The following is a 23435-nucleotide window of genomic DNA, read 5'->3' on the forward strand; positions in this document are numbered from 1 at the left end:
CCAATCGTATCCGACCTCAGAGGTGGCGAATGAGTTAAAGAGCAGCGGTCTTAAGACCCCTGCTTCTTAACTCCTGTTTCGAAACAGCTGCATTTGGGCCTTGGTAAATCGGCCCCTAAGATGGTACTGTAGGTCATTTTTCAGTGTTAAACCCTTACATATTATGTATGGGGGGTTTTCAGCAGACACAGCAGATGCAAACTATACTGTTAATTTATGTACAGTATCTCACAAAAGTGAGTACACCCCTCACATTTTTGTAAATATTTGATTATATTGTTTCATGTGACAATACTGAAGAAATTACACTTTTCTACAATGTTAAAGGGCCACTAAACCCAAAATCCTTCTTTCATGATTCAGATAAAACATACAAATTTAAACAACATTACAATTTACTTCTATTATTTATTTTGCTTAATTTTTTAGATATCCTTATTTGAAGAAAAAGCAATGCACATGGGTGAGCCAATCACATGAGGCTTCTATGTGCAGCAACCAATCAGCAGCTACTAAGCAAATCTAGATATGCTTTTCAGCAAAAAATATCAAAAGAATAAAACAAATTAGATAATAGAAGTAAATTAGAAAGATGTTTAAAAATGCATTCTCTTTCTAAATCATGAAAGAAAAAATGTGGGTATCATGGCCCTTTAAGTAGTGAGTGTACAGCCTGCATAACAGTTTAAATTTTCTGTCCCCTCAAAATAACAACAGTGTCTAAACCGTTATATTTATATATTCACATACATATCTATTTACATTTGCTGCCCATCACTGCACAATTTACCTCCTTCACTGCGCTAGTTCTCATGACGTATCTCATGGCATGAGAACGAGGCTCCCATTGGTGCCTATGGAAGTGCGTGCTATGGTATTACAAAGTAGAGAACAAATATTGCTTTAGCAATATTTTGTGCTCCACTTATAATCTGCCCCTTAATGTGGTAAATAAGACTCTTGTATAGTGACTATCAACCTTAAAAAGCTTGTATTACAATATCAAGATAATACAACATTTGAATGAAACAAAAAAAAATAACATTTGAATACATGTTTAATATTTTTTTGTGGAGAAAGTTAGGGGGCTCTGTTGATGAGTTTTTTGGAGCCAAGGGGGCATGGGCTGGAAATAGTTTGCGAATCACTGATTAGATATGCATGCATGTATCTGTGCTATATTAATATGTAACTATTATCTGCTATTGGTTTGGCATTGGCAACATATAAGTGATCCCCACTGGCTCATACATTAAACTGCATTATACAGAATTAGATAGAATTACTGTATTTTAACACATATTATAATTTGCTGTTGCTTATCACAAGAATAATATTACATTTACAAATACTAATTGCAATGCTATAGCATGTTTAGTTATCAGAAAACGATGGACCAATTTCATATGGCGTATTTAGCTTCTATGGTGCATTTAGCATTCACTTAATACAATGGGGCCGTTTTAACAAACGCTGTCGGCATTTAACATTGCACAAACATTTCTGGTGAAATGATCGTGCAATGCTCTCCCCTGCACATTCAGGGGGCGTCAATCATCCCGATCGTATCTGATCAGGTTGATTGCAGTTCGCCACCTCAGAGGTGGCGGAGAAGTTAAAGGGACAGTCTAGTCAAAATTAAACTTTCATGATTTAGATAGGGAATGCAATTTTAAACAACGTTCCAATTCACTTTTATCATCAAATTTGCTTTGTTCTCTTGGTATTCTTTGTTGAATGCTAAACCTAGGTAGGCTCATATGCTAATTTCTAAAACCTTGAAGGCCGCCCCTTATTTCAATAGATTTTGCCGTTTTTCTCAGCTAGAGGGCGTAAGTTCATGTGTGCCATACAGATAACATTGTGGCGACGCCCGTGGATTTACAAGTGAAAGGGCACTGATTGGCTAAATGCAAGTCTGACAAAACAACTGAAATAAGGGGGCAGTCTGTAAAGGCTTATATACAAAGTAATCATAGATGTAAAAAGTATATTAATATAACCGTGTTAGTTATGCAAAACAGGGGTATGGGTAATAAAGGGATTATCTATCTTTTTAAACAATAACAATTCTGGAGTAGACTGTCCCTTTAATGAGCAGCGGTCTTATGACCGCTGCTTCTTAACTTCTGTTTCCGGCGAGCTGGAAACTTTGGGGGTAGATTGCCGCATCCGCTGCTTAAAGGGACAGTCTAGTCCAAAATAAACTTTCATGATTCAGATACGTCATGTAATTTTAAACAATTTTCCAATGTACTTTTATCACCAATTTTGTTTGTTCTCTTGTTATTCTTAGTTGAAAGCTTAACCTAGGAGGTTCATATGCTAATTTCTTAGACCTTGAAGGCCACCTCTTTTTAAAATGCATTTTAACAGTTTTTACCACTAGAGGGTGTTAGTTCACGTGTTTCTTATAGATAACACTGTGCTCATGCACGTGAAGTTATCTGGGAGCAGGCACTGATTGGCTAAACTGCAAGTCTGTCAAAAGAACTGAAATAAAGGGGCAGTTTGCAGAGGCTTAGATGCAAGATAATCACAGAGGTTAAAAGTATATTAATATAACTGTGTTGGTTATGCAAAACTGGGGAATGGGTAATAAAGGGATTATATATCTTTTAAAACAATAAAAATTCTGGTGTAGACTGTCCCTTTAATAAATCTACCCCAATGTCTACAATCATATCATTTTAAAAGGCAAAAATAGATTCAATTTACAATAAATCAATATTATATTTAATGACACCTCAATTAAAACATATGTCCATGTTTCTAAGTTCTGCTGCTGAATAGATTTTTAAAGTATTAATGGGACAAACTATTGCACAATAAAATGCTTTAAATAGTTAGTATATGCTACTTTTTCACCCAGCCAGTAGCAGTTAAAACAGCTGCCAAAACAGATAAGACCATGCAGCGGTTTACAAAGATGTCAGGTATTCGCTTTTCTTTATCGTAATTACAACAGTTGAAAGTTGAAGCTCCTTTGAAGTCAAAGGAAGACAAAAAAAAACAATTAGGCTCATTTTGTGTTGAGCCCATTATCAATTTTTTCATGCCGTACAGCACATTAAACGGACATTAAAATCATTTAGCTCCCAGTAGTGCATTGCTGCTCAATTATCAAAGGATAGAAAGAGAATGAAGCAAATTTGATGAGAGAAGTTAGGTTTCATGTCCCTTTAACATCGTCATGTTTTCGGTTATCTCTGCTAGGCATAAAGAAACAAAAGGCATTTATCAACAAGTATTGTCAAATTGTAAAACCATTTACAACACATAAAATACACATATTCAGAAAAATCTTATGAATATTTATAATTCTTCTGATAACTCCCTTTATATATAAAATATGCCTATCAATGTGAATGTAAAATATTTGATGCAAAATATTATGTATTAAAGTAATATATCATTCATTACTATTTATGTAATGTATGTAATTGTTTAATGATTACATGCTCCCACATCTCTGCATCATAGTTGCTGGTGCAGGAGAGAACTAACATGATAATCAATAATGTGGGCTGCACATCTGTCTCAGTAAAGAGAAAGCATGCATATGAAGAGAGGTATTAGGCTACCTTGAAGGAGGAAGATATTAAAGGGATACTAAAGTCAAAATTAAACTTTTGTGATTCAGACAGAACACAACATTTTAAACATTTGTCCAATTCACTTCCATAAGCTAAATGTGCACAATATTTTATATGCACACTTTCTGAGGGACCAGTTCTTACTGAGCATGTGCACGAAATCACAGAATATACGTAAATGCATTTTATGGTTGGCTGAGGGCTGTCACATGATGCAATGGGAAAGAAAACTTTAAAAATGTGTCCGAAAAAAGAAATCTACTACTCATTTGAAATTCAAACTAAGTGTTTTTCCATTGTATTTTTATTATGCATTTGTTGAGTATGCAATTCTAATGTCTTTTATGGGAAATGTATGTATGTATTGTATATATTCACACACAGTCCTTACATTAAATAATTGTTTACTGTTATATACAAACAATATTGTTACTACAAATAATTATTTATTATTTAATATTAATACATTTGTATTAAAATATTTATATTTTAAACATTACTGTATAATTTCAAATTCAAAGACATAGAGCACCAAGTTAACACAATGGGGCCAATTTATCATGGCCCGAATGGGGCCGTATACCCCTTTTTCCATGCTTCACGCTCGCTGGAAACAGGAGTTAAGAAGCAGAGGTCTTAAGACCGCTACTCCTTAACTTGTCTGCTGCCTCTGAGGCTGCGGACATCAATCCGCCAATCTCATACGATCGGGTTGATTGACACCCCCTGCTAGCGGCATTGCACAAGCAGTTCACCGGAAATGCTTGTGCAATGATAAATGCCGACAGCATATGCTGTCTGCATTTATCGATGTCTTGGGGACATGATTGCTACAGTGGATTATGTCTGCCAGACACTTGATAAATTGGCCCCAATGTGTTAAATAAAAATAATGATTCAGGAATGTAACACTATTTTGGTGTATTTATTTACGATCCCTATTGAATCATTTTGGCAGATTTAAACTTTATACATATGGGCAACAAGAAACAAAATACTGATAGTATCTGAAAATATTTGTACTCCAACAGCAAATACATTTTAATATATATTCAATGTTACGAAATTGTGTTCGCTCTTGCAAGATTCTATGGCACTAGTGTGTTCAGACACCCTAGTTTAGAATCGCTGTTTTGAATTTCCTATTTCAGCTAAGGTATATAGATGCTTTTTCTTTCACTCATCTTACTTATGAGAAACAAAGAGCAATGTCTACTATAATTCTTTTATGGCTACTATCTTTTTTAAAATTATTTCAGATACATCCCTATGCAAAGTTATTTCCTGGTTCCTAAATAAATGTATGATTGGCTTAAAGGGACAGTAAAGTCAAAATTACATTTTCATGATTCAGATAGAGCATGCAATTTTAAACAAAATTCCAATTTACGTCTATCATCTATTTTGGTTTGTTCTCTTGGTATCCTTTGTTGAAAAGCATACCTAGGTAGGCACAGGAGAAGCATTGCTATACTGGGATCAAGCTGCTGATTGGTGGCTGCACATATATGCATCTTGTCATCATACAAATTAATACACCGAAATAGTATAACATTACTGGATTATTATTTTATTTAACACATTTTGTTCAGTTAGCTCCCAGTAATGCATTGCTGCTCCTTCAACAAAGGATACCAAGATAATAAAGCAAATTAAAGAATAGATGTAAATTGGAAAGCCAATTAAAATTGTATGCTCTATCTGAATCATGGAAGAAAATTTGTGGGAGAATGCCACGCCCTATTGTAGTATATTTCCCTTTGTACAATCATTTGGATGGAAACAGACTCTCCATTAAATGTACTTCCCAAAATTTGAAATGCTGGAATCAGATCAACTTTTGGGCAGGGTTTTTGTGGCTCAGAAGCTGAATGGGTGAGGTTTGAGTATTTCATGGGTGGAGTCAAGGTGGGTTTACAGATGAGCTGTTCAGTACATAGCTAGGTGGGCCCAGGTTTTTCTTTGTGAAATCAGGGTATTTAAAGGGACAGCAGGCAGAGCTTCCAAACTAGGACTGTCCCTAAAAAAAGGGACAGGTACAAGCTCTACAAAGCAATTACCTAAAGAGAGACAGGATGGATATCACCCTGTCTATAATAACACAAGAACTGAAAGGAATGGAGATGCCATTCAGGCTGATCTATATTGCTGCACAAATGAAGTATAATTATAAAAATATTCCTTAGTTTATATTCTCTTGAAATATGTTTGTATTCTCTAATAATGAACTTCATTACCAGTGCAAATGTGTTCTGTATTATGAGAATAAAAACACTTGATATCTGGGTGGAATCTAATGGGCGCTTACTTTGATGTGAAAGAGCACTGAAAGGATCAATGCAAATATCACATTTAGGCTTCTTTTCAACAACTATTTCTTATAACTTAGTCTAGAATTAACCCATTGAGTGAAGAGGTGGGCAGAACAGCACTGTGTGGTGTTGCTATTTGCATTACAGCCCTCTGGCTGCCAAAAGGTTAAACTTCTGAATAAATCCTTATGAATTTATCCCATATATCTGTAATGCACTACACAGAGCTAAACAAGGCAGCTACTATAAACAGTGCCTAATTTCCTTAGACATTGCTTTGAACTGCTGCACTTAAAGGGACACTATACCCAAACATTTTCTTTAATGATTAAGGTAGAGAATACGTTTTTAAACAATATTCCAATTTACTTCTATTACCTAATTTGCTTTATTCTTTAGATATACTTTAATCAAGAAATAGCATGGCACACAGTGAACCAATCACACGAGGCATCTATGTGCAGCTACCAATCAGCAGCTACTAAGCATATCTAGATATGATTTTTAGCAAAGAATATCAAGAGAATGAAGCAAAATAGAAGTAAATTAGAAAGTTGTTTATAATTGTATGCTCTTTCTAAATCGTGAAAGAAAAAATTTGGGATTCATGTCCCTTTAAGCCTGGAACCGTACCCTTGTAAGAGGCTATATCTTTACAAAGTATGTTACTTGTCAATAGGTAGATTCATGGAAGCTTGTTAGTGGCTGAGCTGCTGACCGCCTATGTTCGTAATTCATTGAGACTCATTTTACCTATATTTTCTAGCCAATCATCATTGGGCATTCCTGCTATTAACATATGTATCTGTGTTAAACGTCCCAATACATGATATGTTGCACAGCAAATCATATTTGCATATCTGTTTTGTTATGTTAAAGGGACATTAAAGCCTTAATTGGAAATAAAACAGGTGCATTTCAGCTTTGAATAAAAGCATTTTTGTATTATAAACGTATTGGTAAAAATTCTTCTAATAACAGTTATAGCTGTTTCAAAGGTGTATTTAAGTATGCACTGTGCACCAGCATTTTAAATACAGCACTTGCTCAGAGAGCCTAAGGTGCTTGTACCATCTGATAATTACTCAATTTGTTAATTGATGACAAGCTAAAAGCCTTACTGGCTCTCTGAGCAGCTGTAGTATTTAAAATGCTGGTGCACTGAGAATTCCTAGCTATGCTTCACATGCACATGCAGAGAAAAATGTTAACACTAAAACAGTGATAAGTTTTACTAGAACCATTTTCACCAATACATGTATATTACACATATGTTTCTATTTAAAGATTGAATTAATCTATGTGCATTTATATCTTGACTGGAATGTCCCTTTAAAGTAATGTCGCTGGATGCAGCAAGAGGGAAGTAATTCCTCTTACGGTCAAGTCTCACAGTGGGGTATATTTATTAAGCAGCGTTTGCTGCTGTTTCAGAGCGAGCCTTTAGGCTCGCCGGAAACTTAAGTTAAGAACCAGTGGTCGTAAGACTGAGGTGGCACACAGCAATCATGATGATTGACACCCCCTGCTAGCAGCTGATTGGCCACAAATGTGCAGGGGTGGCATTGCACAAGCATTTCACCAGAAATGCTTGTGCAATGATAAATGCAGACAGCGTATGCTGTCTGCATTTATCGATGTCAGGTGGACGTGATCCGCTACAGAGGATTATGTCCGCCTGACATTTGATAAATCTACCCTATGGGGCCCATTTATCATCGATCTGTCCGACATGATCCACTCAGCAGCTCATGTCCGTCAGTCATCGATGAATGCCGACAGCATACACTGTCGGCATTTATCATTACACAAGCAGTACTTGTGAACTGCTTGTGCAATGCCGCCCCCTGCAGGGGGTCTCAATCAGCCCGATCACATAGGATTGGACAGATTGATGTCCGCAGTCTCAGGGCAGGCGGACCAGTTATGGAGCAGCAGTCTTAAGACTGCTGCTTCATAACCGCTGTTTTCGGCAAGTCTGAAGGCTCGCGTGTAAACAGGGGCATCAAGCTCCATTCGGAACTTGATTATTCAACCCCTATGTCTCATTTTAAATGTATCTTTTTTTTATTCTTCTTTAGTTCAAGTTTACATTTTATGGATATGGTAGAGTGAACTGTATTATAGAGGGTGTTGTTCTTTTCTTGTTTTTATTCATTTTTCTTTTGTAATGTTTATAAAAATCTTTTGGTGATACTGGTATCCTTGACAGTGGAAATCATTTGGTGAAGGAAACTGTAGAATTTGTTCATTTGATTGTGAAACAAAATGCCGAATCTGACCATGTGCAGTGGCATTTGGCGATATTCGTGTAAAAGTGAAACAAACCAATATTTGTGTATTTCCAAATTGTTTTGTGTTGCACATTCACACAAATAAATCAGGCACCGAAAATAGCAAATGCTTCTGCCCATTGGCATATTCCATATCCATTTCACAAACGAACAAACAAATGCACATGCCTAGTAAACTGCTGTGAATCAGAAGCAGCGCCACTCACTGCCTGATGACGAGTAGGTACAAATCTTTATAAATACCCCAATTTTAGAGCATCATAGTTGTGGCAAGGTAATCCTAGCGGGATATTAGTTTAACTAATTAATTTTATTTATTATTATTATTATCATTTATTTGTATAGTGCCGCTAAATTCCATAGCACTGGATAAAATTCCGTAGCGCCACAAAATGTTGTAGAGCTGAATGTAGGTCAGCATCACTATACAAACAATTTTCGATTTTGGATTTTAACCACATTATATAGTGAAATAAATAAATTAGATTTACATATGGCAATTTTATCAATCCAGGAAGAATCCGATTTAAGTGAAAGTCAAACGCTAGCCTTTGTGAAACGCTAGGATTTACCATTGGAACAAATAAAGAGGACTTTTCAGTCATGAAGTATAAAATACTTCATGCTGAAAACTCCTTTATTTGTTTCAAGTGATCGCTGTTCTGAGCTGCTCAGGCAGCCCATGGCAGATCGCTGTTTTGCTTGAGAGGTGACGTTTTCACCTTTTAGCCAATAGCCATGCGGGAAATGCGGCTTGGCACCCTGTGGAGCCGGATTTCGTGCACGCTATTTGCTAAGGGTTGAAAACGCCACCTCTAAAGCAAAACAGAGATCTGCCGTGGGCTGCCTGAGCAGCTCAGTGCGGCAAACGCTTGAAACAAATAAAAAAGCTTTCTGCATGAAGTATTTTATACTTCATGACTGAAAATCACCTTTAACTGTTTCAATGGTAAATCCTAGCTATTCACAAACGCTAGGATTGACTTTCAGTTTAATTAGTTTTAAACTTTACTGATTCCAGTTTCTTGGCAACTGAAATTTTCCAAAAAAACACAAGAGAAATGTTATGTTTTAGGTTCTGATTGACTAGCAAATCTGGCTTTAAATGGAATGTTAAGATTAATATAAATATTATCTTTCACTGCCTTAGAATAATGGGTTTCTCAAACAAAGAGACTTGTTCTTTTTAGAATTTATTATAAGAATGTGATTAATTCTTAAAGAGGCAATTAATTATAAAAATAATACTTGTTACTAACTAGGCATGTAGCTACAAAAACAACATTTAAACACATAGATAAAACTGGACTCTGGAATTGTAATGCACTCCCATGCCTAAGCCAATCACAAGTGGCAAAAATGCTAAGCTGTCAATCTCTGTTCATTTTGTACTCTGGAGTGTTCCTCCTTTGCAGAGGTTAATCACTTTGGGGTCTATCCAGTAAAAAAATACTGACTGTCGGTTGAAGCCACTTAAACTCAATTGATTGAATATGAGTTTAAAGGGACAGTCTATTTATTGTTTTGAAAGATAGATAATCCCTTTATTACCCATTCCCAAGTTTTGCATAACCAGCACTGTTATATTAATACACGTTTTACCTCTGTGATTATCTTGTATCTAAGCCTCTACAAACTGCCCCTTATTTCAGTTCTTTTGACAGACTTGCATTTTAGCCAATCAGTGCTGGCTCCTAGGAACTCCACGTGCGTTATTTATATGAAACACATAAACTAATACCCTCTAGTAGTGAAAAACTGTCAAAACTGAGATGAGAGGCGGCCTTCAAGGGCTTAGAAATTAGCATATTAACCTCCTAGGTTTAGCTTTCAACTAAGAATACCAAAAAAACAAAGCAAAATTGGTGATAGATGTAAATTTGAAAATTGTTTAAAATTACGTCCCCTATCTGAATACTTAAAGGGACTAGACTGTCCCTTTAAGTAGAAAAAAAACATTGCACCACCTAGCTACGTAGTTTACATCTGCAATGTTGGTTTTAAATAAATCCAGTTATAAGAATAACCCCTTTTGCTGGCAGCTACTGTGTAAATTTGCCAGCACTGTTGTGTAAAAAAAAATATGTGGACAAATAAAAACTTTATTTAACTCGTTTGCCAGTGAGGGTTTCTTAATACCCTGTATCCCAGCAAGAGTTTTTATCCCTTTATTTCCCAAAGAAGGGTGCTTAACCCCATAGTTACCATCATATCCACTAACCTTATTAATACATTATAGGTGTATGTTTGAATCATTTTACACCTACGACTTGCAATAAGTTCTTAAGACTTAAAGTGATTGTAAACTTTAACTTTATTATTAACAAACAGCTAGATTACAAGTTATGCGCGCTATAGGGAAATTAACGAAAACAACAAAAGTTATTTAACCCTCTATTGCGCTGCCATTACAAGTTTTCAAACAGCCGACTTGTGCGTGCGATATAGTGGTTTTAAGGTCCATACCGCACAAAATACAAGCACTGTTTTGACGTGCTTGTGCACGCTTTCGCCATAGACATCAATGGGGAGATGGTATCAGAAAAAAAACTAACACCTGAAGCGCGGAATAAAACGCAGTCCCATTGATGTCTATGGGGAAAAAAAATGTTACGTTTAAACCTAACACCCTAACATAAACCCTAAGCACCCCTCATCTGCCGCCCCCAGACACCTACATAATGTTATTAAACCCTAATCTGCCACTCCCAATATCGCTGCCACCTAAATAAATCTATTTACCCCTAATCTGCCGCTCCCGATATCGCCGCCACTATACTAAAGTTATTAACCCCTATTCCCTTGCACCCCAACATCGCCCACACTATAATAAATATATCAACCCCTATATTCCGCCGCTCCCCAACATCGCCGCCACTAAATAAAGTTATTAACCCCTAAACCTCTGGCCTCCCACATCACTACCACTAAATAAACCTATTAACTCCTACACTGCCAGCCCTCCACATCGCAACAACCTAAATTAAACTATTAACCCCTAAACCTAACCCTAGACCTAACTTAACCCTAACCCAAAACCTAACCCTAAACCTAACATCCCCTTACTTTAACATAATTAAAATAGAGGTAAATTAAAGTTACAATTATTAACTAAATAATACCTATTTAAAACTAAATACAAACTTACCTGTGAAATAAAACCTAAGCAAGCTACAATATAACTAATAGTTATATTGTAGCTAGCTTAGGTTTAATTTTTATTTCTTAGATAAGTTTGTATTTATTTTAACTAGGTAGACTAGTTAGTAAATAGTTATTAACTACTTAATAACTACCTAGTTAAAATACAAATTTACCTGTGAAATAAAAACTGAGCTGCCTTACACTAAAACCTAACATTACAAAAAATAAAAAAACAAAAATTGCAAAAAATAAAAAAAACCTACCATTACAAAAAATAACAAACGAAATTATCTAAAACAATAAAAATTATTCCTATTCTAACACCCTTTAAAAAAAACCACCCCAAAATAAAAAAGCCTAATCTAGAATAAACTACCAAGGGCCCTTAAAAGGGCCTTTTGTAGGGCATTGCCCCAAAGTTAACAGCTCTTTTGCTACAAAACAAAACAAACACCCCCTAACAGTATACAACCCCCACCCCCAAACCCACAAAATAAAAATAAAGTAAAACCTAATCTACCCATTGCCCTGAAAAGGGCATTTGTATGGGCATTGCCCTTAAAGGGGCATTTAGCTTGTTTACGAAATGCCCAAGCCCTCATCTAAAAATAAAAACCCACCCGAAAATGAAAAAAATACATTACACAAAATAACAAACAAATTATCAAAAATAATAAAAATTATCAAAATAAAAAACCTAATCTAGAATAAACTACCAATAGCCCTTAAAAGGGCCTTTTTAGGCCATTGCCCTAAGTTAAACAGCTCTTTTACCTGAAAAAAAAAAATACAAAGACCCACTAACATTACCAACCCCCACCCCCCCAAACCCACAAAATAAAACAAACTATCTAAAAAACCTAAGCTACCCATTGCCCTGAAAAGGGCATTTGTATGGGCATTGCCCTTAAAAGGGCATTTAGCTTGTTACGAATAGCCCAAACCCTAAACTAAATAAAAAACCCACCCAAAAACCCTTAAAAAAATCTATCACTAACCCCCGAAGATCCACATACAGTTAAGTTCCGCTTGAACAATGTTCAAGCGGGACCTGTAAGGCAACGTCAGTCCCTCACTCGTAAAATTTATGTTTTTTCATGGGACTTCCATAGCGCAGCCATTGCGAGTTTTGCGGTGAGGCTAAAAAGCTTGCGTTGCAGCCTATACCGACAAGATCCGTTCCGCAATCTAAAAGCAGTAGTTTTGTGTTTTATGCTACAAAACTGTTACATAAAACTCATAACTAAAGTGTTACAAAGAACACTAACACCTATAAACTACATATTAACCCCTAAACCGAGGCCCTTCCGCATTGCAAACACTATAATAGGCTTGTCGGTACAGCTATACCGGCAAGACTTGTAATGGCTGCGGTGCTGTTTTAATGCTGAAATTATACTTTTTTCAGCATTAAAACACAAACGCAAAACATGTAATCTTGGTGAATATTAGTAATCTTAAAGTAAAAAATGGGGACTTTAATTATTTGAAGTCTTAATAAACGCTTACTTTTGTTAATAATTTCACTTTCGTGTATTCATACAATCCGCTGTTCCTCCACCTGAAACAGATACTCTTTTTTTCAATTTAGTGATGATTCAAGCTATAGTCAATCGTCTCGTACACCCTTTGGCGTCCAAAGCCAAGGGCTTTATTATTTACTTGCTGGAGGCCAAAAGGGGGCGCAATGCAATTTGAATTGTTAAAAAAAGTAAGAGTTTACTAAGACTTTCATGAATTAAAGTCCCCATCTTTTACTTTAAGATTACTAATATTCGGCTAGATTACGAGTTTTGCGGTATGAGTGAAAAAGCAGCGTTAAGGCTTTATTACTACCGCTGGTATTACGAGTCTTGCAGGTTTAGGGGCTTTTTTGGCCTTAACGCAAATTAACTTACGCAATTTGCGTGAAGACTTTTTTCAATGGGACTTCCACAGCGCCGGTATTACAAGTCTGCCTGGGAGGCCAAAAAGTGAGCGGTACACCCTATACCACCAAGATCAATACCGTAAACTGAAAGTAAGTAGTTATGAGTTTTGCGCAACAAAGCTGTAGCATAAAACTCATAACTAAAGTGCTAAAAAGTACACTAACACCCATAAACTACCTATTAACCCCTAAACCAAGGCCCTCCGCATCGCAAACACTAAAATAAAATTATTAACCCCTAATCTGCCGCTCCGGACATCGCGGCCACTAGAATAACCATATTAAACCCTAAACTGCTGCACTCCCGCCTCGCAAACACTAGTTAAATATTATTAACCCCTAATCTGCCGCCCCTAACATCGCCGCCACCTACCCAACATTTATTAACCCCTAATCTGCCGTCCTCAACGTCGCTGCCACTATACTAAATTTATTAACCCCTAAACCTAAGTCTAAGCCTAACCCTAACACCCCCTAACTTAAATATAATTAAAATAAATCTAAATAAAACCTACTATTAATAACTAAATAATTGCTATTTAAAACTAAATTCTTACCTATAAAATAAACCCTAAGCTAGCTACAATATAACTAATAGTTACATTGTATCTAGCTTAGGGTTTATTTTTATTTCACAGGCAAGTTTGTATTTATTTTAACTAAGTAGAATAGTTACTAAATAGTTGTTAACTATTTACTAACTACCTAGCTAAAATAAATACAAATTTACCTGTAAAAAAAAACCTAACCTGTCTTACACTAACACCTAACCTTACACTACAATTAAATCAATTACCTAAATTAAATACAATTACCTAAATTACAAAAAACAAACAAACACTAAATTACACAAAATAAAAAATAAATGATCAGATATTTAAACTAATTACACCTAATCTAATAGCCCTATCAAAATAAAAAAGACCCCCTTTTGCGGGGCATTGCCCCAAAGAAATCAGCTCTTTTACCTGTAAAAAAAAATACAAACACCCACCAACAGTAAAACCCACCAACCACACAACCAACCCCCTAAATAAAATCCTAACTAAAAAAAACCTAAGCTCCCCATTGCCCTGAAAAGGGCATTTGGATGGGCATTGCCCTTAAAAGGGCATTTAGCTCATTTTCAATTGCCAAAACCCTAATCTAAAAATAAAACCCACCCAAAAAACCCTTAAAAAACCTAACACTAACCACCGAAGATCCACTTACAGTTTTGAAGACCGGACATCCGTCCTCAATGAAGCCGGGAAAAGTCTTCATCCAAGCGGCAAGAAGTCCTCAACGAAGCCGGGAGAAGTCTTCATCCAAGCCGGCAGAAGTGGTCCTCCAGACGGGCAGAAGTCTTCATCCAGACGGTATCTTCTATTTTCATCCATCCGGCGCGGAGCGGCTCCATCTTCAAGACATCCGGCGCGGAGCATCCTCTTCTTTCCACGGCTAACGACAAATGAAGTTTCCTTTAAATGACGTCATCCAAGATGGCATCCCTTGAATTCCGATTGGCGTCCCTTGAATTCCGATTGACTGATAGTATTCTATCAGCCAATCGGAATTAAAGGTGAAAATATCCTATTGGCTGATGCAATCAGCCAATAGGATTGAGCTTCAATCCTATTGGCTGATCCAATCAGCCAATAGGATTGAGCTTGCATTCTATTGGCTGTTCCAATAGAATGCCAATAGGATTTTTTCACCTTTAATTCCGATTGGCTGATAGAATACTATCAGCCAATCGGAATTCAAGGGACACCAATCGGAATTCAAGGGATGCCATCTTTGATGACATCATTTAAAGGAACCTTCGTGGAAAGAAGAGGATGCTCCGCGCCGGATGTCTTGAAGATGGAGCCACTTCGCGCCGGATGGATGAAGATAGAAGATACCGTCTGGATGAAGACTTCTGCCCGTCTGGAGGACCACTTCTGGCGGCTTGGATGAAGACTTCTCCCGGCTTCATTGAGGACTTCTTGCCGCTTGGATGAAGACTTCTCCCGGCTTCGTTGAGGATGGATGCCCGGTCTTCAAAACTGTAAGTGAATCTTCGGGGTTAGTGTTAGGTTTTTTTAAGGGTTTTTTGGGTGGGTTTTATTTTAAGATTAGGGTTTGGGGAATTGAAAAAGAGCTAAATGCCCTTTTAAGGGCAATGCCCATCCAAATGCCCTTTACAGGCCAATGGGGAGCTTAGGTTTTTTTAGTTAGGATTTTATTTGGGGGGTTGGTTGTGTGGGTGGTGGGTTTTACTGATGGGGGGTGTTTGTATTTTTTTTACAGGTAAAAGAGCTGATTTCTTTGGGGCAATGCCCCGCAAAAGTCCCTTTTAAGGGCTATAGTTAGTTTAGTTTAGGCTAGGGTTTTTTATTATTTTGGGGGGGCTTTTTTATTTTGATAGGGCTATTAGACTAGGTGTAATTAGTTTAAATATCTGATAATTTATTTTTTATTTTGTGTAATTTAGTGTTTTGTTTTTTTTGTAATTTAGGTAATTGTATTTAATTTAGGTAATTGATTTAATTGTAGTGTAAGGTTAGGTGTTAGTGTAACTTAGGTTAGGTTTTATTTTACAGGTACATTTGTATTTATTTTATCTAGGTAGTTAGTAAATAGTTAATAACTATTTAGTAACTATTCTACCTAGTTAAATTAAATACAAACTTGCCTGTAAAATAAAAATAAATCCTAAAATAGATACAATGTAACTATTAGTTATATTGTAGCTAGCTTAGGGTTTATTTTATAGGTGAGTATTTAGTTTTAAATAGGAATAATGTAGGTAATGATAGTAGGTTTTATTTAGATTTATTTTAATTATATTAAAGTTAGGGGGTGTTAGGGTTAGGGTTAGACTTAGGTTTAGGAGTTAATAAATTTAGTATAGTGGCGGCAACGTTGGGGGCGGCAGATTAGGGGTTAATAAATGTAGGTAGGTGGCGACGATGTAAGGGGCGGCAGATTAGGGGTTAATAATATTTAACTAGTGTTTGGGCGGGAGTGCGGCGGTTTAGCGGTTAATATGTTTATTATAGTGGTGGTGATGTCCGGAGGGGCAGATTAGAGGTTAATAAGTATAATGTAGGTGTCGTTTATGTTGGGGGCAGCAGATTAGGGGATAATAAATGTAAGATTAGGGGTGTTTAGACTCGGGGTTCATGTTAAGGTTTTAGGTGTAAAAACATAAATTTTGTTTCCCCATAGAAATCAATGGGGCTGCGTTGCGGAGCTTTATGCTCCTTTATTGCAGGTGTTAGACTTATTCTCAGCTGGCTCTCCCCATTGATGCATATGGGGAAATCATGCACGAGCACGTAAAACCAGCTCACCGTGGCTTTCAGCAGCGCGGGTATTGGTGTGCGTTATGGAGCTCAATTTTGCTCAATGCTCACTTCTTGCCTGATAACGCCAGGTTTTTATAAACCTTAATACCAGCGCTGTAGGGAAGTGAGCGGTGACAATAACATGCAAGTTAATACCGCACCCCTCATAACTCAAAACTCGTAATCTAGCCGATTGTTAATAAAAACTTTAAAGATTACAATCACTTTAACTATAGCAAAGTCAGAAGTTGCAAATTATCCTACTTTAAATCTACACCTTTAGCCCTAAAGATATATAGATCTGACATGCCAATTTAAATTTGGTTAATTGTGGATAAACACTATTTCTAATAGCAGTTAAACTATTTTTTTATAATAGTTGACTTCACCCAACTTTATTGTAAAGAATGAATTTACAACTGATTTGCCTTCACAGAACAAGCAATCTAGTGACTTTTTCTCCAAGATAGCTATTTTACCAGAGTTTCCTTAACTCAGCTAATAATCAGTGCATACATAAAACACTACCAATGTAGTTCATACTCACGACGTGCAAAATAATCTGCGACAAAAAAGAAATAGCGGATTAGAAGCAAGATCCCAATGTGTTGCACACTACTGTGACAGTTTAAGAGTTAAACTTAACACTACCCTATTTCTGACTGCAATATTTGGTGCCAGTAATTTTGATAGAATATCATTTAATCTGCGTATATTTATGATCCCTATCTGTAAGTGAGCAATGGCTACAGGTAAATTTACAAAAGTAAATAACTGCTACCTGCCAGCACGTATATAAAAATGTAGTCAGACTATAAAACAATAAGAATAAGGCAGATTTGTAATTAATAATTCTTTTTGTGAACTGTGTCACAATGTCATAAGTGTAAAAGTGTCTAAATTTAGGTCTTTTATTTTATGCTTCTAAACATATTTGAAAAATACAATAAATCACAAAATAAATTCTATTTCAATAGCTCAAAAAATCTAGCTAGCTTCTATGTTTATATATTTTTTATCAACCACTGCTCTATTTGCTAGTAAGAATGCCAATGGCTTCTTCTAAGCACCCAAGCATTTACTGATCTCAGCCCTATTGCCCAATTAAATTGCAGGCATTATAAGGGTTATGTGAGGGTCTCCTAACCTCTGCAAAGCAGAGAATGTGCTCAGCACTGAACATGACCCACAGAAAGCAGGTGAATCACATTGCTCTAGAATATTTCACTTCTTTTTTTCTAATTATTGATGTTTTGCTGTTATTGGCTGGGACCACATATCATTGGGAAATCAAATTGTAACATATGGCTGGAGGGAGATATATGGGTCCGTAACTAACTGGGGAAAGGCAAAGACCAGTCTGCAGCACAGCCTCAGGTGTGCTTGTGTTAATATCCAACAGGTACAACATAGGTTCTTTAAGAAGGAATGAATATTCAGAAAATCTGAGGAGATGCAACTAAAATCAATAGAGATAAAAAGATGGATAAACAGATAAATAGAGAAGATTAGATAGATAGATAGATAGATATATAAATAGATAGATAGATGATAGATATAGATAGATAGATAGATAGATAGATAGATAGATAGATAGAGATAGATAAGATAGATCTCTCTGTAAGTATATATTATTATATACTTACCCTAGGCAAGTGCCTTCTTTGCCTAGGTCAAAATACGCCTCTGAGTGAGATAGATAGATAGATGATAGATATAGATAGATAGATAGATAGATATAGATAGATAAGATAGATCTCTCTGTAAGTATATATTATTATATACTTACCCTAGGCAAGTGCCTTCTTTGCCTAGGTCAAAATACGCCCCTGAGTGAGATAGATAGATAGATAGATAGATAGATAGATAGATAGATAGATAGATAGATAGATAGATAGATAGAGACTGAACTTATGTAACTAATGTAACAACTGCCTGAAGTTGCAATGCCAGCTTTCATAATCAGTCAGGGTAAATATTTTGATTTCGGATAAATGAGCATAGAAAGGTGGACAGACTACACATACAGAAAGAAGTGCTCACTGTACACTAGATGTGTTAGGTAAATGCTTAATTCCCCAGTGGTTTAGTCACATGGGAGACTTGGAGTGTAAATGTAACATCTCTGCCTATGCAGGTACATCTGCAGCATGGAAATGCAAAACAAGGATGAAAATATTTTGTATACACAGCCCCAGAGAGGTATCTGCCGACATTATGGGTAAAGCCTGGGAATCACTGGTCCCCCACCCAAGTGCCCAGTTTTGTGACACAGACAGGCTGTGACTGCAGTCCACAGATATCACTTACCTCTTTAGCATCTTATGTTGCAGTGGGAAAGAGGAAATGTTCTCTAGTGAGGCTGCAGAGGAACCCTTCTCACTGTCTTCCCCAGCATCTTCAGCAATAGCCCCCCAGCCTGTTACACTGCCCACCCTGTGCTGCACAGTCTTCAGCCTCTTGGTAGGGGCTCCATTCTCCTGCAAGAGTGTTTTAGGAGGGGGATCTTACCCAGGGTACATCACAGGCAGAATTTGTGAAAAGGTATCTGAGGTGTAGTGGGATGGGCAATAGCCAGATGCAGATCAGCACTGCTAAATCTCACTCTGCAGTCCTGCTAAAGATTTGTGTATGTGTCTCCTTCCTGAGCACTCAGATATTATAGCTACTGAGCAGGGAGCTAGAGGGAAAAAAGCAGCAGCAGAGAGAGGGAGACAAGAGGAAGGGAGGGTGTGAGAGAAAGGATGGGGGGGGGGGAGCTGGGGAAGGAGTAAGAGGCAATGGGGAGAAAAGGAGTGTGAGCAAGACAGAGGGGAGGTGGAACGTGAGAAAGTGTTGGGGCTGAAGGAAAGAGGTGCAAGAGAATAGGTGTGTGGGGAATAGGGAGCAGTTCTGCAGGGGGTGCAGTGAGATTGTGATACAAGATGCTAGTTTTTGTTACAATAGCTGCATTTGTTCTCCATATATTCATTTTAAACATATATTCTAACCTGCTTGTCTCTGCATTTTAATATTTTTTACTCTGTGTGCTTTTTATTTACATTCAACTCAGGTGGTCTTTTGATGTCTTTTAAGGGCATTTAAATGAAATGAAATTAAAAGGAGATTGTAGTATAAAACTGACAAGCTCTTATTCACTAGAAACTGCTCACTGAGAAATGTTATGTACATAGAGTCTTGCTCTGGAGCCCCAGAGAACTCCTGTTCACAAGCAGGAAACAGATAGTGAGCCAATCAGAAGATGCAGTGGCATGAAGACCCCAATCACTGACTGTGTTCAGCTTGGGTGCTGCAGTGCTTGCGATGCCTGAGCAGGATTTTATCTAGCGGGGTTAAACCCTTAGGTCCAGATTACGAGTGGAGCGCAAATTAACGTTCCCGCTTGAGCATTAATTGCGTTAGAATTATGGGTTGTGCTCGGATTATGAGTTGAAAGTAAATAGTTTTCGCTCTCTCGCTATAACCCGGCGAGCGCAAAAATCCAAAGTTAGAAAATCTTGTATTCCACCATAGAAGTCAATAGAGAAAAAAAGTGGAAAAAAACCTAAAACCTAACACCCCACTCTCGAGAAACCCGATTATATATTCTCATTTGCGCTAACTCAACTTTAAAATATGAATATTTCACATAACAATGTTCTGCACATAGCAGAATGTGTTCTATTTATTCATAAATAAATATTTCTACATATATCTGATGGTATTTTCATACAATATAATATATCTGTATATAAATATAAATTATTATTTATTTTTATTTATATATATATATATATATATATATATATATATATAAATATAGGAATATCCTATATAATAAACGGCCAAGTATGTTTGTCAGATGTAGTCATGTGCAGTAGAGACTGCACGAGGACAAACATACTGTATCTGGCCGTTTGGATCCTGACAGCAGAGAGAACAGAGCAAGGCGTGGCCGGCAGGTTGCCACGATAGGGGCGTGGCCAGATGGGCCGTGAGAGAGCAAAGGGTTTGAAAGAGAAAGCCAGAGAGGGGAACAGAGAGCAAGAGAGGGGGGCAAGTACAAATGAAAGGGGGAGAGAGCAAAAGTAAGGGGGGAGAGCAAAAGAGAGGGGGGAGAGAGCCAAAGAGGGGAGGGATAGCCAAAGAAGGGTGGAGAGAGAGAGCAAAAGAGGGTGGAGAGAGAGCAAAAGAAAGGGAGGAGAAAGCCAAAGAGGGGGGGGAGAGCCAAAGAGGGGGTAGAGAGAACAAAAGAGAGGGGGGAGAGAGCGCAAAATGAGAGAGAGCAAAAGAGGGGGGAGAGAGAGCAAAAGAGGGGGGAGAGAGAGCAAAAGAAATGGGGAGAGAGCCAAAGAGGGGGGAGAGAGAACAAAAGAGAGGGGGAGAGAGCCAAAGAGGGGGAGAGAGAATAAAAGAGAGGGGGGAGAGAGCAAAAGAGAGGGGAAGAAAGAGGGGAGAGAGAGCAAAAAGAGGGGGAGAGAGAGAGCAAACAAGAGGTGGGAGAGAGATAAAGAGAGTGGGGAGAGAGAGAGCAAAAGAGAGTGGAGAGAGAGAAAAATAGAGGGGGGAGAAAGAGAGAGCAAAAGAGGGGGAGAAAGCAAAAGAGCGGGGACAGAGATAGTAAAAGATAGGGGGAGAGGGAGCAAAAGGGGAGAGAGAGAGAGCAAAAGAGAGGGGTAGAGAGAGCAAAAGAGAGGGGGGAGAGAGCAAAAAAGAGGGGGGTGTCAGGGTTTTGTTTGCCATGTGCTGCTGGCAGCCATTTTACTCACCTCTCTTGCTGACTATGGTGCATTGTGGCGGATGCTGCTCATTTCCTGCACTTCCTTTTATGGCCAGACTGGTGTGCATCATCCATGTGAGGCAGGATGCAGTCTCAGAATTGTGATGTCATCACTTATTATTTAAAGGGCTTCTGTTCAGTATGCTTTGCCTTTGCGTTGTCTCAGACCTGTTTGTGAGAGTTCCTGTGTATTACCTGGCTGCCTGACGTCCTTCCTGGTTCCTGATCCCTGGCTTGTTCCTGACTCTTCTGTTTTCCTTGTTCCTGATTCCAGCTCATTCGCTTTGGCTCCTGACTTGGCTTGTCTGACTACCAGCTCTGGTTTTGACTCCTGGCTTGTTATTTGACTTGCCATGAATCCTGATGGTGCTAATAATCCACCTTTACCTGCCATCATTTCCAGGATGGATGTACAGGATCACCGCTTGGATCAATTTGCACTAGCCCTGCAAACCCTGCTGACTCGCACTGCACATTTGGACCAAAGTGTCCCGCAAGTTATGGCTGCTCCTGTTTTTGCTGCTGCACCTATGCCTACCAGGAGCATGTCCGGTTCTGCACCTCTACCTCAGCGATATGGAGGCGATCCTATTCAGTGCAGAGGGTTTTTGAACCAGGTGGGCATTTACTTTGAGATGTTACCTCAGGCATTTCCCTCTAACAGAGCTAAGGTGGGATTTCTCATCTCATTACTCTCTGACACAGCTCTTCCCTGGGCAAATCCCTTGTGGGAGACTAATAAACCTGTGATTTTAAATTACCCTGAATTTGTGGCCTACTTTCGAAGGGTATTTGATGTTCCGGCTCACTCCTCCTCTGCTGCTAAACGACTCATGTCCATTCAGCAAGGTAAAAGATCTGTTGCTCAGTATGCTATTAAGTTCCGTACGCTTGCCGCAGAGGTAGGTTGGAACAATGAAGCCCTTGTTGCCGCCTTCTTTCATGGGCTTTCTGATGCGATTAAAGACAAAGTTGCTGCCAGAGATTTACCAGTGGATCTTGAGGCATTGGTGTCTTTTTTTATCCTAATTGACATCAGACTCAGAGAGAGGCCCTCTTTCAAGGAGCGCTTGCGGAAGCCTCCTGTTCCATTGTCTCCTAAGTGTTCATTCTCACCCACTCCCTCTCATCCCATGCCTCTTGGTCCCGAGTCACCAGGTACTGCTGAGCCAATGCAGTTGGGATTCACGCGTCTCTCCACCGTGGAGAGGGCATTTAGGAGGAGGGAGGGGCTCTGCCTCTATTGTGGGTTACAGGGCTACCTTTTGAAGTCTTGTCCTACACGGCCGGGAAACGCTCACACCTAATGTCCTGTCGGGGGCAGACCTTGGGTGGTTTATACTCGTCCCCGGAACCGATTAAGGAGAAACCTTTGGTGACAGATGTATTTTCCTGGGTGGACTCCTCCATAGTCACCCAGGCTCTTGTTGACTCCAGTGCTGCGGGTTATTTCATTGACAGTGCTTTTGTATCAAAGCACTCAATTCCTGTTTTGCCTTGGTCCGTTTTGCTTGCTATTGAGGTCATTGATGGCAGACCCCTTCACCCGTACTCGTTACTCACGAAACTGCTCCGTTGTCCATGGATGTTGGGTCTCTCCATTTTGAAACCCTCCAGTTCTAGGTGATAAACTCTCCACATTTTCCGGTTGTTCTGGGTTATCCCTGGCTCCAAAAGCAAAATCCCAGTCTCTACTGGCGCAGGTCCGAAATCTTGTCATGGTCCCTGCAATGTATTTCCACTTGTCTTCGGAAACCAGTTAAAGTCTTGTGCACTTCTTCGGTATCTCAATTGCCAGAGCAGTACCGAGAGTTCCTAGACATTTTTGACAAGGTGCATGCCGGTACGTTGCCTCCTCACCAGTCTTACGATTGTGCCATAGACCTGCAACCCGGAGCCATTCCTGCTCGGGGCCGGGTGTACCCTCTGTCTGTTGCAGAGAATTGTGCTATGGAGGAGTATGTTGCCGATGCTCTGTCACGGGGGATCATCCACAAATCCTGCTCTCCTGCAGGGGCTGGCTTCTTCTTTGTGAAGAAAAAGGGTGGCGAGTTAAGACCATGCATCGATTATAGGGGTCTTAATC

The 23435-nt window shown here is 38.4% G+C and overlaps 1 protein-coding gene across 1 annotated transcript in view; it reads right to left on the minus strand.

Moving 5' to 3' along the window:
- The window catches only part of CHST1 (carbohydrate sulfotransferase 1), a 103492-nt gene extending 84452 nt beyond the window's left edge, over positions 1-19040 (minus strand). The window contains exon 1 of the mRNA XM_053688895.1: positions 18901-19040. The gene's annotated coding sequence lies outside the window, so the exon portion shown is untranslated. The remainder of the gene's footprint in view (positions 1-18900) is intronic.
- Between the last annotated feature and the right edge of the window lie 4395 nt (positions 19041-23435).

The sequence above is a fragment of the Bombina bombina genome, chromosome 7 (assembly GCF_027579735.1).
Source record: "Bombina bombina isolate aBomBom1 chromosome 7, aBomBom1.pri, whole genome shotgun sequence".
Lineage (NCBI taxonomy): Eukaryota > Metazoa > Chordata > Amphibia > Anura > Bombinatoridae > Bombina > Bombina bombina.